At 46.8% G+C, this 14,799-nt stretch overlaps 1 non-coding gene across 1 annotated transcript; it reads right to left on the bottom strand.

Moving 5' to 3' along the window:
- Window positions 1-13,231: 13,231 nt before the first annotated feature.
- LOC119920046 lies at window positions 13,232-13,369 on the bottom strand. The gene has a single exon (XR_005447816.1). It is a non-coding gene; the product is annotated as a small nucleolar RNA SNORA7 (small nucleolar RNA).
- Window positions 13,370-14,799: the final 1,430 nt, after the last annotated feature.

Genomic DNA, 14,799 nt, shown 5'->3' on the forward strand with positions numbered 1-14,799 from the left:
CTTAACATTACTTCAAAACCTCCTCCCTCCGCCCTCCGGAACTCTCTGAGACCTTGTGTTTTGTGGGACACACAAAACAGGACGAGTAAATGCCCATGTGACCCCTGTTTGGTTGAACCTCCCTTTGGAGAAGGTCAGGGCTGGGTCTCAGTGACTCAGCTGTTGGAAGGATATGTTCCAGCACCATCCCTGATGCGGGCTACCCTCGAGGCTGTTCTCAAGAAGGAGCAACTCATGGCACACCTCAAACCACAAATACTCGTGGGATTGGGGTTCTAGAAACTGGAACCACGGGGGGAAGAGGAAAAGGGGTTTGATTAGCTTAGTTTGTGTTTAGTTCTGTTAGCCCATGACACCCCAAATACCTGACAGCCTTTGCCAACCCAGGAGCTGCAGAGTATGTTACAGAAAACCAAGAGAGTTAGATTAGTCAGAGGTTCTCCCTCCCTAAACTAAGCTCATTGTGGGCAGGGAACATGCCTACCAAGTCTGTTATAATGTCCTCTCCCAAGTGCTTAGTACAGTGCTCTGCATACAGTAAGCACTCCATAAATTTGATTGAGTGATTGTTTAGTTATATAACATAATAGCAGCAAAAGGACACATGGAAAGGTGTTGGGTGGAAATCCACCAAATGCAGAGAGTTTGGGGTTTGGGGGAACCATGGCCCCTGGCCCTGCCCTCGAACCAGGGCCTCCCTGGTTCATGTGACCTTGCACGCTACTTTGGCTCAGCAGTTAGAGTCGAGATAGAGGGAGGCTGGGTGCTTAACATAAAAACAGCAGATATGAGGGCTTCTGGTCCTGCTGAAACAGAGGAGGAACAGATCAGCTGAAAACCAAAATGTCATGGGGTTATAAAACTGGACAAATGGCCACACCAGCATAATATCCAGCTCTCCCGAGGGGTGGGGAGAAGGACCAGAGACAAGTGGGAAGAGGGAGCAGGGTCTAAAAGACAGAAGGGCTCAAAAGGGGAGCGAGCAGTCGATGGAGCGAAATAGCTGAGGGCAAGAGGAGCCCCTCTGGGTGACTGCAGATGACTAGTCCTTCAGGACCCTTCTCAAGGTCACATCTGGAGAGTTTCCGATACTCTGCCAGTCTCAACTATGGGAGGGAGAGTCAAGCAGAGGCACACAGATTCCATTCCTAGCTTGGGCAGTGGATAGCTATGTGGAAGGCAATCTGCTACAAGTCAAAACTCACCTGTGCTGGGCAGGAGCAACATGGGAGAGAGTCGAGGGAGGAGACTCAAGGTTTACTGCACCGAAGGAGGCAATATGGCACTTCCATATTTTTACCAAGAAAACTCTAAGGATCCACTACCAGAACGTTTGCAGATGGAGGTGGGTCATTCTGGGAGAGATTTGTCCATGGTGTCGCTATGGGTCGGAAATGACTCAACAGCATAAGACAAGACAAGTCCTTCAGGAGGAGGGCAGGGGAAAGCCAAATAGAAGTTGTTTTTTCTGACTCACTTCTTGCATTATGGACTCACTGTGGATGCATTTTGGAATGCCAAGCTTTAATCCATTTCAAAGCAGATAACAGTATACAGCTGCCTGGGTCTTCATGGGGGGTTGGGCCCACTACTTCAGGGCTGCAGCCCCACTTGGTTAGCTGGGCTCTGAAGGTGTGTACCGGACTCTGCCCAAGGGAGATCTTAAGGCTGGGGGCTGGGAACTAGGAGGCTGCTTCTCTATTGTAGCGCCCAGTTACTATTTTAAAGAAGTAGTGTGGCCTAGTGGAAAGGTCACGGAGCTGGCAGCCAGGAGACCTGGGCTCTAAACCCCCTCCTGCCACTTGCTTGCTGAGTGACCTTGGCAGGTCACTTAACTACTCTAAGCCTCAGTTTCTTTATCTGTAAAATGTGGATTCAATACTTGTTCTCTCTCCCCCGTAGGCTTTGATTCCCATGTGGAACAGGGACTGTGTCTGATCAGATTATTGTGCCAAGCAGATTATCTGCTTGGCACAGAGTAAGTGCTTTAAAAGCCACTGTTACTATTATCATATTTACTAAGCACTGACTGTTTGCCAAGCACCCTCCTAAACACAAGAGCATCAGAACAGATACAGTCCCTGTCCAGCAGCATGGCTCAATGGAAAGAGCACGGGCTTCGGAGTCAGAGGTCATGGGTTCAAATCCCGGCTCTGCCAATTGTCAGCTGTGTGACTTTGGGCATGTCACTTAACTTCTCTGTGCCTCAGTTACCTCATCTGTAAAATGGGGATGAAGACTGTGAGCCCCAAGTGGGACAATCTGATCACCTTGTATCCTCCCCAGTGCTCCCCAGGAAAGTCCCCAGGAAAGTCCACTGAGCCACGCTGCTTCAAGGTCATTGGATTGGACACTGCCCCTGTCCCATACAAGGCTCATGATCTTAAACCCCATTTTATGGATGAGGGAACAAAGGCACAAAGAAGTTAAGTGACTTGCCTAAGGTCATGTAGCAGACAAATGGCAGAGCCAGGATTAGAATCTGACACCCAGGCCCGGGCTCTATCCACTAGGCCATGCTGCTTCTCAATAGTAGGTCAAGTGACTTTCCCCAGATCACAAAGAAGGCAGAGCTGGGACTAGAGCTCAGGGATCCCTAGCTCACAGTCCCTGATTTTTCCCCTGAGGCCACGTCGATCCCCACACGGAGCTGGGCCAGGGGCAGGCTTGTGGAAGGGACTCGGCGAACAACAGCGGTGAGCAGAACATATATCGCTCCCTGCCTTTCACCGCTCAGGCACTTGAGTGTTCTTCCAGCTAAACCAACAGGAAAAGGCTTTGGCTGCAGCTGAGGGTGGAGGCTGGAGGGTGCGGATCCATCCGCCGGGCTCCCCGCCCTTAGCAGGAAATGCATTTTTGAATAAGCGGGTGGAAAATCCCTCGCTTCCACTCTTCAGATAACCAGCAGCAGAGCAGTTCTTTCTGGACTGCAACATGTAAATAACTTGAGCCTCATTCAGGAGAGGAAGCTTGTGTTTACTGTGATGCTGAGGGGATAATGGGTTCTATGAAATTTAGGCCATGAGGATCCTTTAGCAAAGTTCAAAGGGTAAAAGAACAGAGGGTGAGAGAGAGAGAATATGCTCACGGCCAGTCTTACCCTTTTGCAACTCTTACCCTTTTGGGTTGAACTCTATTGTACCCTCCCAAGCACTATGTACTCAGTAGGTATCCAGTACAGTGCCTGTCCACAGTAGGAACCCAGAATAGGGTCCTGGACCAAGTGGGTCTTAATACAGTGCTCTGTACACAGTAGACACAACCACTTCAGTGCTCTGCAAACAGTGGGCAATTGGCTGGGTGTTCTTGAAACAGGTAACTCTCAGTAAATAGTACTGATTTATTGTCTGATCAAAAGTGAGTTCTATCCTAGGCAAGGGAGTCTGGAAAGGCCTCCAGCAAGCTATGCTGTTTGCTGATCAGAGGAACAGAGAGCTAATCATAATAATGATAATAATAATAATTCCAGTCCCACAAGGGGCTCACAGTCAAAACTGGAGAGAAGAGGATTTAATCCCCATTTTACAGATGAGAAAACTGAGGCACAGAGAAGTTAAGTGACTTGCCCAAGGTCACGCAGGAGACACATGGCAGATCAGGGATTAGGATCCAGGTCATCTGATTCCCAGGACCAGGCTCTTTTCATTAGGCCACAAGGCTTCTCCAGATTGTGACTCAAAGATCTCCCTCTAGACTGTAAGCCCCTTGGGGGCAGGGAACATGTCTACCAATCCTATGTTGTGGCTCCCCAATCACTTAGTACAGTGCTCTGCACACAGTCAGTGCTCAATAAATACAACAGATTGAAGAGTCATATGGAATTTCACCCTGATGGGCTCAAAGAAGATTTGGCAGGCATTATTACTAATAATACTATTAAGGGCTTACTCTGTGCCAAACACTATGCTAAATGCTGAGTTAAATATAGGATAATCAGATCAGACACAGTCCCGGCTCTCATGAAGCTCACAGGGTTTACAGGGCCTCACGGATAAGGCAAAATTCCCAAGGGAGTTGCAATCCCATAAAAGGAACTCATACTCCACTAACTCCTTCTCCCCAAGCTCAATCCACTAAATCTACCCCAGTTTGGGGAAACAATTAGGGGACAAGGTTTTGGGATGGCCAGGGGCAGATAACATAGATTATCCTCTATTGATCAATGCTATTAATTCAATAATTAATAGCACTTTACCAAAATGTATCCTGACCATTGTACTGAGCAACTACTATGGGGTGAGCAATAGACTAAGATCCTTCTTTGTTCAGAGCACTGTATTCTGTGCTGGTAGAAAACTGTACTGTGTGCTGGTAGATGATACTATTCCTGCCCTCAAGGAATTACAATTTACTGGGGAGGCAGGCACAACATTACTTACAAGCAGGAGGAAATAGAGAATGGATAAGAGAATGAATATATGCTTAACTAGTGCTTTTGGACACATGTACAAAAAATGAGTACAAAAAATGTGCTCAGGTGGTAGTTTGGAGGATGTGAAGAAGTGTGGCCTTGGGGAAAGATCATTAGGTCAGGGAACTGGAGGACCTGGATTCCAATCCCAGCTCTGCCACCTGCCTGCTCTGTGGCCTTGGGCAAGTCACTTAATGTCTCTGTGCCTGTTTCCTCATCTGCAAAATGGGGTTAAATATCTGTTCTCCCTCTCCTTTAGATAGGGATGGGAACTGATTCTTGTCCAATGCCGAGGAGTCATCTCCGACCCATACAGACTCCATGGACACATCTCTCCCAGAACGCCCCACTCTCCATCTGCAGTCATTCTGGTAGTGTATCCATAGAGTTTTCTTGGTAAAAATACGGCAGTAGTTTACCATCGCCTTCTTCCACACAATAAACTTGAGTCTCTGCCTTCGACTCTCTCCCATGCTGCTGCTGCCCAGCACAGGGGAGTTTTGACTTGCAGCAGATTGCCTTCCACTTTTCACCCACTGGCCAGGCTAGGAATGGAATGGGTAGCCAAGACTGGTAGAGTACTGGAAACTCTCCAGGTGCAATCTTGAGAGGGGAGGGGACTGGTTAACTCGCATCTAACTCATCACTTAGTACAGTGCTTGGCAACAGTAAGTGCTTAACAAATACTGAAATTATTATTATTGCTATTATATGGCTGGGGGAAGAAGATAATGAATCTGGAAAAGCTTCCTGGAGGAGATGGAACTTCAAGAAGGGGCTGAAGGTGAAGAGAACTATGGTCAGGGGTGAAAGCATACGTGGGGCTGGAGACAGGAGAAGGGAGAGCAAGGGAGGATGAGAAGGCTCATCTGGGATAAGAAGGAAAGCTGGTGGAAAGCCTTGAAGCCAATGTTTGAGAAGGAATGTGGCCTAGAGGAAAGAGCCTGGGACTGTGAGTCAGAGGACCTGGGTTCCAATCACAACCCTACCACTTATCTGCTATGTGACCTTGGGCAAATCAGTTCACTTCTCTTTGCCTCAGTCATCTCGTCTGCAAAATGGGGATTTTCACACCCCCAACCTCAAAGCACTTATTCACATATCTTTAAATTATATGTTATAAATTGCTTATTTATTCATATTAATGCCATCTCTGACCCATATTATATATTATAAATTTATTATTTATTCATATTAATGTCAGTCTACCCCTATAGACTGTAAACTCATTATGGACAGGGAGTGTGTCTGCTAATTCTGTTGTATTGTACTCTTCCAAGAATTTAGCACAGTGCTCTGCACCTAGTAAGCACGCAATGAATACAATTAATTGATTGATTGATTAATTGACTGTGAGCTTTCTGTGGGACATGGACCATGTCCAACCCGATTAGCTTGTATCTACCCCAGTGCTTAGTACAATGCCTGGCACGTAGTAAATGCTCAACAAATACCATTAAAAAATGCTCAGAAGTTTTTATTTGGTGCAGAGGGAGACGGGTAACCAATGGAAGATTTCAAGGAAGGGAGGGATGGGAGCAGAATAGCAGGGCAGTGCTCAGGAGATGGAGAGGAAAGAGGAAAGAATAGCGTGAGGAATTGGATGCACTGGCAAGGAAATGGAGCCTAAGGAGATCAGGTCCCTGGATCCCAGTAACAGCGGAGAGCGGCGCCCCAACGCACCCTTCCAGCAGCTGCTCCAAAGGTCAGACACATCCCCGAGGTCTCAGAGAACAGCCGCCTTCCTTGGACACATCACGCCGCATCCACTGCTCTACAAACAGAAGGCTCTTACGCTTGGGAAGCAACTGGGCCTAGCGAAAAGAGAATGGGCCAGGAAATCAGAGGACCTGGGTTCTAATCCCAGCTCCGCCCCTTGCCTGCTGTGTGACCTCGGGCAAGCCGCTTCAAGTCTCCGTGCCTCGGTTTCCTCATCTGTAAAATGGGGATTAAATACTGGCTCTCCCTCCTGCTTATTCTGTGAGCCCAGTGAGAGACAGGGACTATGTCCAACCTGATGATCTTGCATCTACCTCAGTGCTTGGTACATAGAAGGCCCTTAGCAAATACCACAGTTATTATTGTTATCATTATAAGAATTATATTACAATTACTACTCCACTGCTCAGCACACTAAGGGCTGCACATTTCGAAGTGGTTACTTCCTGTGGCCAAGCCCTCACACTGGGTTTGTGTTGTGGTTGCTTCTGTTGCCATGGTAATTTCCAGACAACAGAAACCAAAGAAAACTCCCAAATGAAACACTGTGCAGCCAGCACGCTCTGTCTTACTAAGGGGTTTTTATTTATAATAATGATGGTATTTGTCAAGCGCTTACGCTTAACAATTGCCATTATTATTATTATTACTATGTGCCAAGCACTGTTCTAAATGCTGGACAATTATGCTATTTGTCAAGCACTTATATATGCCAAGCACTGTTCTAAGCACCTGGGTAGATAAAAGGTAGTGACAGCAAAGCCAACTACTTTACTGCCTGCCAAATCCATTCATTCCTAACCAATCCAATGTTTCTCTAATTGAGAATGGGGGCTCTGTTTTTAATTGAGAGATATTTTCAAAATAGCCTCTAAGGAGTCATCTTTTGAAATTAGAGTTTGGCCTTGGACTGTGATTCATTGGTCCAAGGGGGACATATATGTTAGGGGAGGGTGATCAATCAATCAATCAATCAATCAATCATATTTATCAAGCGCTTACTGTGTGCAGAGCACTGTACTAAGCGCTTGGGAAGTACAAGTTGGCAACATATAGAGATGGTCCCTACCCAACAGTGGGCTCACAGTCTAGAAGGGGGAGACAGAGAACAAAACAGAACATATTAACAGAATAACATAAATAGAATAAATATGTACAAGTAAAATAAATAAATAAATAGAGTAATAAATACGTGCAAACATATATACATATATACAGGTGCTGTGGGGAAGGGAAGGAGGTAAGGCGGGGGGGATGGAGGGGGGAGGAGGGGGAGAGGAAGGAGGGGGCTCAGTCTGGGAAGGCCTCCTGGAGAAGGTGAGCTCTCAGTAGGGCCTTGAAGGGAGGAAGAGAGCTAGCTTGGCGGATGTGGGGAGGGAGGGCATTCCAGGCTGGGGGATGACATGGGCCGGGGGTCGACGGCGGGACAGGCAAGAACGAGGCACGGTGAGGAGATTAGCGGCAGAGGAGCGGAGGGTGCGGGCTGGGCTGCAGAAGGAGAGAAGGGAGGAGAGATAGGAGGGGGCGAGGTGATGGAGAGCCTTGAAGCCAAGGGTGAGGAGTTTCTGCCTGATGTGTAGGTTGATTGGTAGCCGCTGGAGCTTTTGAGGTGATGAGAGGAGTAATAATAATGATGGTATTTATTAAGCACTTACTTTGGCCAAACACTGTGGCAGATACAAAATAATTAGATAGGCTATGGTCCCAGGCCATACAGGGATCACTGTCTAAGAGGGAGGGAGAACCTTTTACAGATGAGGAAACTGAGGCCCAGAGAAATTAAGTGACTTGCTCAGAGTCAGGGTGCAAATGGGATCATGTCTACCGACTCTATTGTATTGTACTCTCCCAAGTGATTAGTCTGGGGTTCTACACACAGTATGTGCTCAATAAACACCATGTACCGGTTGATCAAAGTGGCAGATCTGGGATCAGAACACAGTCCTCCCGACTCCCAAGCCTGTGCTCCTTCCACTAGGCTATCAAGTTTTCCAGGTCTGACAACTGCTGGCCCATGCAAAAGCAGACCAGACCCCACCTAAGGGAAACATGAAAGATTGAACCAAATTGAGGAAAGTGGTGAGACAGTCAATGTTTCATTTTTTTTTCCATTTTAACTGGGAGATTTAAAAGCTGGTCACATTGCCACCTGCAGGTGAAATGTTCGGAAACGGAGTCATCTTCCTGGTAGGGATTTCCCAGGCTATAAGATACTGTATCCGTTCCGCCACCCTGATCGCTGAATGTCCGCAATTCGAAACAGATGTGGCTCTCTCCATGTAGCCAACTGCATTGTTGGTGTGAGAGCAGCTGCTACTTTTCAAGTTGTCCATCCCGCTGACCCCTTCAGCCCTTTGGAACCACCCTGGTAGTAGCAGTAGTAGTAGTACTAATCAATCAATCAATCAATCGTATTTATTGAGTGCTTACTGTGTGCAGAGCACTGTACTAAGCACTTGGAAGAGTGCAATAGAACAGCACTGACAGACATGTTCCCTCCCTACAATGAGCTTGCAGTCTAGAGAACTTAACTGCTGCTATTTAAGCATCTACTAGGTGCAATGCACTGTTCAAAGCACCTGGAAAGTACAAAACAAAGAAGCAGTGCATTCCTTTATCTGCAAAGAGCTTACATTCTAAGGGGGGAGAGATATATGAACATATTTACAAATAGAACAATGAAGGTAAAATTGAATGATGTATACAGAAGTGCTCAGGATGGGTTTCAATAGGGGAATAAGTGAGGAAGATGATTGGTAGACATGCTCCTCTAGAGTGTGAGCTCACTGTGGGCAGGAAATGTGTCTGTGTTATATCGTGCTCTCCCAAGCACTTAGTATAGTGCTTTGCACACCGTAAGCACTCAGTAAATATGATTGAATTGAATTGAACTGAATCCTCTTTGGGGGTTTAGAATTAATGGGGGTGGGCTTGTTGGAGGAGGTAGGGTTGTAGGATATCATGAAGTTGTAGAACACAGCAGTCTGTCAAATTTGCGGAGGGAGGGTGTTCCAGCCTGGGGGATAGTCTGAGAGGAGAACATTCCCAGCCACCTGGAACCTTACAGTACTCCATTCATTCATTCATTCAATCGTATTTATTGAGTGCTTACTGTGTGCAGAGCACTGTACTAAGCGCTTGGGAAGTACAAGTTGACAACATATAGAGATGGTCCCTACCCAACAGTGGGCTCACAGTCTAGAAGGGGGAGACAGAGAACAAAACAAAACATATTAACAAAATAAAATAAGTAGAATAAATATGTACAAGTAAAATAAATAAATAAATAAATAGAGTAATAAATACATACAAACATATATACATACATACAGGTGTTGTGGGGAAGGGAAGGAGGTAAGGTGGATGGGATGGGGAGGGGGAGGAGGGGGAGAGGAAGGAGGGGGCTCAGTCTGGGAAGGCCTCCTGGAGGAGGTGAGCTCTCAGTAGGGCCTTGAAGGGAGGAAGAGAGCTAGCTTGGCGGATGGGCAGAGGGAGGGCATTTCAGGCCAGGGGGATGACGTGGGCCGGGGGTCGACGGCGGGACAGGCGAGAACGAGGCACGGTGAGCAGGTTAGCAGCAGAGGAGCGGAGGGTGCGTGGTGGGCTGTAGAAGGAGATAAGGGAGGTGAGGTAGGAGTGGGCGAGGTGATGGAGAGCCTTGAAGCTGAGGGTGAGAAGTTTCTGCCTGATGCGTAGGTTGATTGGTAGCCACTGGAGATTTTTGAGGAGGGGAGTAACATGCCCAGAGCGTTTCTGGACAAAGGCAATCCGGGCAGCGGCGTGAAGTATGGATTGAAGTGGGGAGAGACAGGAGGATGGGAGATCAGAGAGGAGGCTGATACAGTAATCCAGACGAGATGGGATGAGAGCTTGAACGAGCAGGGTAGCGGTTTGGATGGAGAGGAAAGGGAGGATCTTGGCAATGTTGCGGAGGTGAGACCGGCAGGTTTTGGTGACGGCTTGGATGTGAGGGGTGAACGAGAGAGTGGAGTCGAGGATGACACCAAGGTTGCAGGCCTGTGAGACGGGAAGGGTGGTAGTGCCATCAACAGTGATGGGAAAGTCAGGGAGAGTGCAGGGTTTGGGAGGGAAAACAAGGAGTTCAGTCTTGGACATGTTGAGTTTTAGGTGGAGGGCAGACATCCAGATGGAGATGTCCTGAAGGCAGGAGGAGATGTGAGCCTGGAGGGAGGGAGAGAGAGCAGGGGCAGAGACGTAGATTTGGGTGTCATCAGTGGAGAGATGAAGCCGTAGCGTAGTTGAAGCCGTGGGAGCGAATGAGGTCACCAAGGGAGTGAGTGTAAATCAAGAACAGAAGGGGACCAAGACCTGAACCTTGAGGAACCCCTACAGTAAGGGGATGGGAGGGGGAGGAGGAGCCTGCAAAAGAGACTGAGAATGAATGACCAGAGAGATAAGAGGAGAACCAGGAGAGGACGGAGTCTGTGAAGCCAAGGTTGGATAGCATGTTGAGGAGAAGGGGGTGGTCCACAGTGTCGAAGGCAGCTGAGAGGTCGAGGAGGATTAGGATAGAGTATGAACCATTGACTCTACTATTGAAGCATTTATCTTCCTAGCCATCCTTCCATTTCCCATCCATCCACCCTCTCCTCTTTATCCAAACTGCTATCACGTTGATCCAAGCACTAACTGTATCTCTCCTTGATTACTGCATCAGCCTACTCGCTGACCTCCCCGCCTCCTGCCTCTCCCCACTCCAGTCATACTTCACTCTGCTGCCTGGATCATTTTTTCAAAAAGACCTTCCGTCCATGTGTCCCCCCACTTCTCAAGAACGTGGTCGGCTCAGTGATTGGCTGTCCATCTCCACATCAAACAGAAACTCATTACTTCCAGCTATCCCTCTCCTACTTTATGTTACTGATTTCCTCATACAACCCAGCCCGCATGTTTTGTTCCTCCAATGCCAACCTACTCACTGTACCGCGATCTAATTTATAACTCTCTGACCTGAAATTCCCTCCTTTTTCATACGTGACAGACCACTACTCTCCATACCTTCAAAACCTTATTAAAATCACATCTCCTCTGTAAGCCTGTTGTGGGCAGGGAACGTGTCTTTTTAATGTTATATCATACTCTCCCAAGAGCACACTCGATAAATATGATGGAATGAATGAATGAATAAAGAGAAGGAGAAGCGGTGTGGCATAGTGGAAAGAGCAGGGGCCTGGGATTCAGTGGATCTAGGTTCTAACCCTGGCTCTGCCACTTGTCTGCTGAATGACTTGGGTAAGTCATTTAACTTCTCCATGCCTCAGTTATCTCATTTTTAAGCCGGGTATCCGAGTGCCACAAGGGACATGGACTGTGTCCAATCTGATTATCTCGGATCTACCCTAGCCATTACTAATAATAATAATGATGGCATTTATTAAGTGCTTACTATGTGCAAAGCACTGTTCTAAGCACTGGATAATAATAATGATGGCATTTGTTAAGCGCTTACTATGTGCAAAGCACTGTTCTAAGTGCTGGGGAGGATACAAGGTGATCAGGTTGTCCCATGGGGGGCTCACAGTCTTAATCCCCATTTGACAGATGAGGTAACTGAGGCCCAGAGAAGTGAAGTGACTTGCCCAAAGTCACACAGCTGACAATTGGCAGATCCAGGATTCGAACCCATGACCTCTGACTCCAAAGCCCGGGCTCTTTCCACTGAGTCATGCTGCTTCTCTTACGCTTAACAACTACCATTAAAAAAAAAAGAGGCCTTCCCCGACTAGATTTCCTCTAGACTGTAAGCTAGTTATTGGCAGGGAACATGTCCACTAATTCTGTTGCATGTCCCAAAAGCTTAGTACAGTGCTCCGCATATAATTAGCACTACATAAATACCATTGATTGATTGACTAAGCCCTCAGTTCCCTTACTCCCCCTCCCTTCTGTGTTACCTGTGTCCTTGGATCTGTACCTTTAAACATATGTTCAGTCCAGTGGTTACCTGTCCACCTCCAAATCAAACAGAAACTCCTTATCATCAGCTTTATAGCATTCAGGCAGCTCTCCCCTTCACTAATTTCCAGTATAACCCAGCCCACACACTGCAGACCTCTAATGCCAAACTACTCACTATACCTCTATCTCATCTATCTCACTGCCGACCCCTTGCCCATGTCCTTGCTATGGCCTGGAACTCCCTCCCCCTTCATATATGACAGCCCACCACCCTCCCCATTATCAAGGCCTTCGGAAAATCACATCTCCTCCAAGAAGGCTTCCCTGACTAAGCCCGCATTTTCCTATTTAAAAAAAAAATACTTGTTAAGCACATACTATGTTCCAGGCACTGGTGTAGTTTAAGATAATGGGTTAGACATAGCCCCTGTCCAACATAAGGCTCGGAGTCTTAATCCTCATTTTACAGATGAAGTAACTGAGGCACAAAAAAGTGAAGTGACTTGCCCCAAATCACAGAACAAACAAGTGGCAGAAGTGGGATTAGAACCCAGGTCCTCTGACTCCCTGTGCTCTCTCCACTAGGCCATGCTGCTTCTCATACTTCTCTCCTTTCCCCTCCCTTTTTTATAGTATTTGTATTTTTGTATTTTATGGTATGGTATTTCATGGCCTCTGTGTCACCGATGCACTTGGGTCCATACCCCTTAAGCACTTTGATTTTCATCCCACCCCTGCAGCATTTATGCACATATCTATCTGTAATTTGTTTCAATGTCTGTGTACACCACTGTTCTGTAAGCTTCATGTGGGCGGGGACCATATCTACCTACTTACTGTATTACAGATCTCCAAGTGCTAAGAACAGTACTCTGCACGCAGTAAACAATAAATACAAAGAATTGATTAACTGATTGATTGGCACATAGTATGCATTCAAGAAATGCCACCATGCCGTCGAGTCATCTCCGACCCATAGCGACGCCATGGACACATCTCTTCCAGAATGCCCCACCTCCATCTGCAATCGTTCTGGTAGCATATCCACAGAGGTTTCCTGCTAAAAATATGCAAGTAGTTTACCACTGTTTCCTTTCACACAATAAACTTGAATTTCCGCCCTCGACTCTCTCCTATGCTGCTGTTGCCCAGCACAGGTGAGTTGCCCAGCACAGGTGAGCAACCTGCAGCTGATTGCTTTCCACTTTCTTGCCACTACCCAAGCTAGGAATGGAATGGGTATGCGTCTGCTTGACTCTCCCTCCCATAGTCGAGACTGGTAGAGTACTGGAAACTCTCCAGGTGCGACCCTGAGAGGCCACTATTATTATCCTACCTCTATAGTACTCTCCCACGGGCTTAGCATATTGTTCTGTACACACAAGGCACTCAATAAATACTACTGAGCACTGAATGATGGCTCAACTCTGTTTCTTGACAGTGCCTCACCCACAGCATCTCAGGGTAACCAGCCCTCCAACCTTACAACCTGAGCTTGGGTACCCATTTTAAATGAAAAAATATGCCCTTTCCCTGACTTGTCTCCGTATTATTTTTCCAAACACATGACTCTAGACAACTGAGTCCACACTAAGACAGTACACTGAGGCAGCTCCAGGGGTTGCCCATCCACCTCTGCATCAATGATTCCTCACCACTGGTTTTAAGGAACTCAATCAGCTTAGCCCCTACTATCTTACCTCTCTGATTTCCTATCAAGACCCAGCCCACACACTTCACCCCACCCCCAACACCACAGCCTTTATGCACACATCTTTAAATTATATGTGATACATTACTTATTTATTCATATTAATGTATGTCTCCCCATCTAGATTGTAAGCTCATTATGTAAGCTCCCAAAGCAGTGTGGCTCAGTGGAAAGAGCACGGGCTTGGGAGTCAGAGGTTATGGGTTCAAATCCTGGCTCCGCCAATTGTCAGCTGTGTGACTTTGGGCAAGCACTTAACTTCTCTGGGTCTCAATTCCCTCATCTGTAAAATGGGGATGAAACCTGTGAGCCCCACATGGGACAACCTGATCACCTTGTATCCCCCTCTAGTGCTTAGAACAGTGCTTCCCACATAGTAAGCACTTAACAAATGCTATCATTATTATTATTATTATTATTGTGGACAGGGAACTTACCTGCTGATTCTGTTGTATTTTCCAAAGCTCTTCATACAGTGCTCTGCAATAAGTAGGCATTCAATAAATACCATTGATTGGCTGACTGATTGTACCTCAAGCTCATCTATCTCCCGGCCAACCTCTCTCCTACATTCTGCCTCTGACTTGGAATGCTCTCTTTCTTCATATCCTACAGTTACAAAATGCAGATATGCTACAGATATCCTACACCTTCAAAGCCTTATTAAAATTACATCTCCTTCAAGAGGTCTCCACAGACTAAGCCCTCATTTCCTCTACTCCCTCTCCTCTCTGAATCACCTTTGCACGTGGATTTGTACCCATTATTCACCCCACCCTCAGTCCCACATTCACTCATTCAATCATATTTATTGAGTGCTTACTGTGTGCAGAGCACTGTACTAAGCGCTTGGGAAGTACAAGTCGGCAACATATAGAGATGGTCCCTATCCAACAATGGGCTCACAATCTAGAAGGGGAGAGAGACAACAAAACAAATCACTTATGTACATATCTGTCATTTACTTAAATGTCTGCCTCCCCTTTTAGACTGAAAGTTCTTTGGGGGCAGGGAACATGTCTACCAACTCTGCTACATT

Source organism: Tachyglossus aculeatus, chromosome X1 (assembly GCF_015852505.1).
Source record: "Tachyglossus aculeatus isolate mTacAcu1 chromosome X1, mTacAcu1.pri, whole genome shotgun sequence".
Lineage (NCBI taxonomy): Eukaryota > Metazoa > Chordata > Mammalia > Monotremata > Tachyglossidae > Tachyglossus > Tachyglossus aculeatus.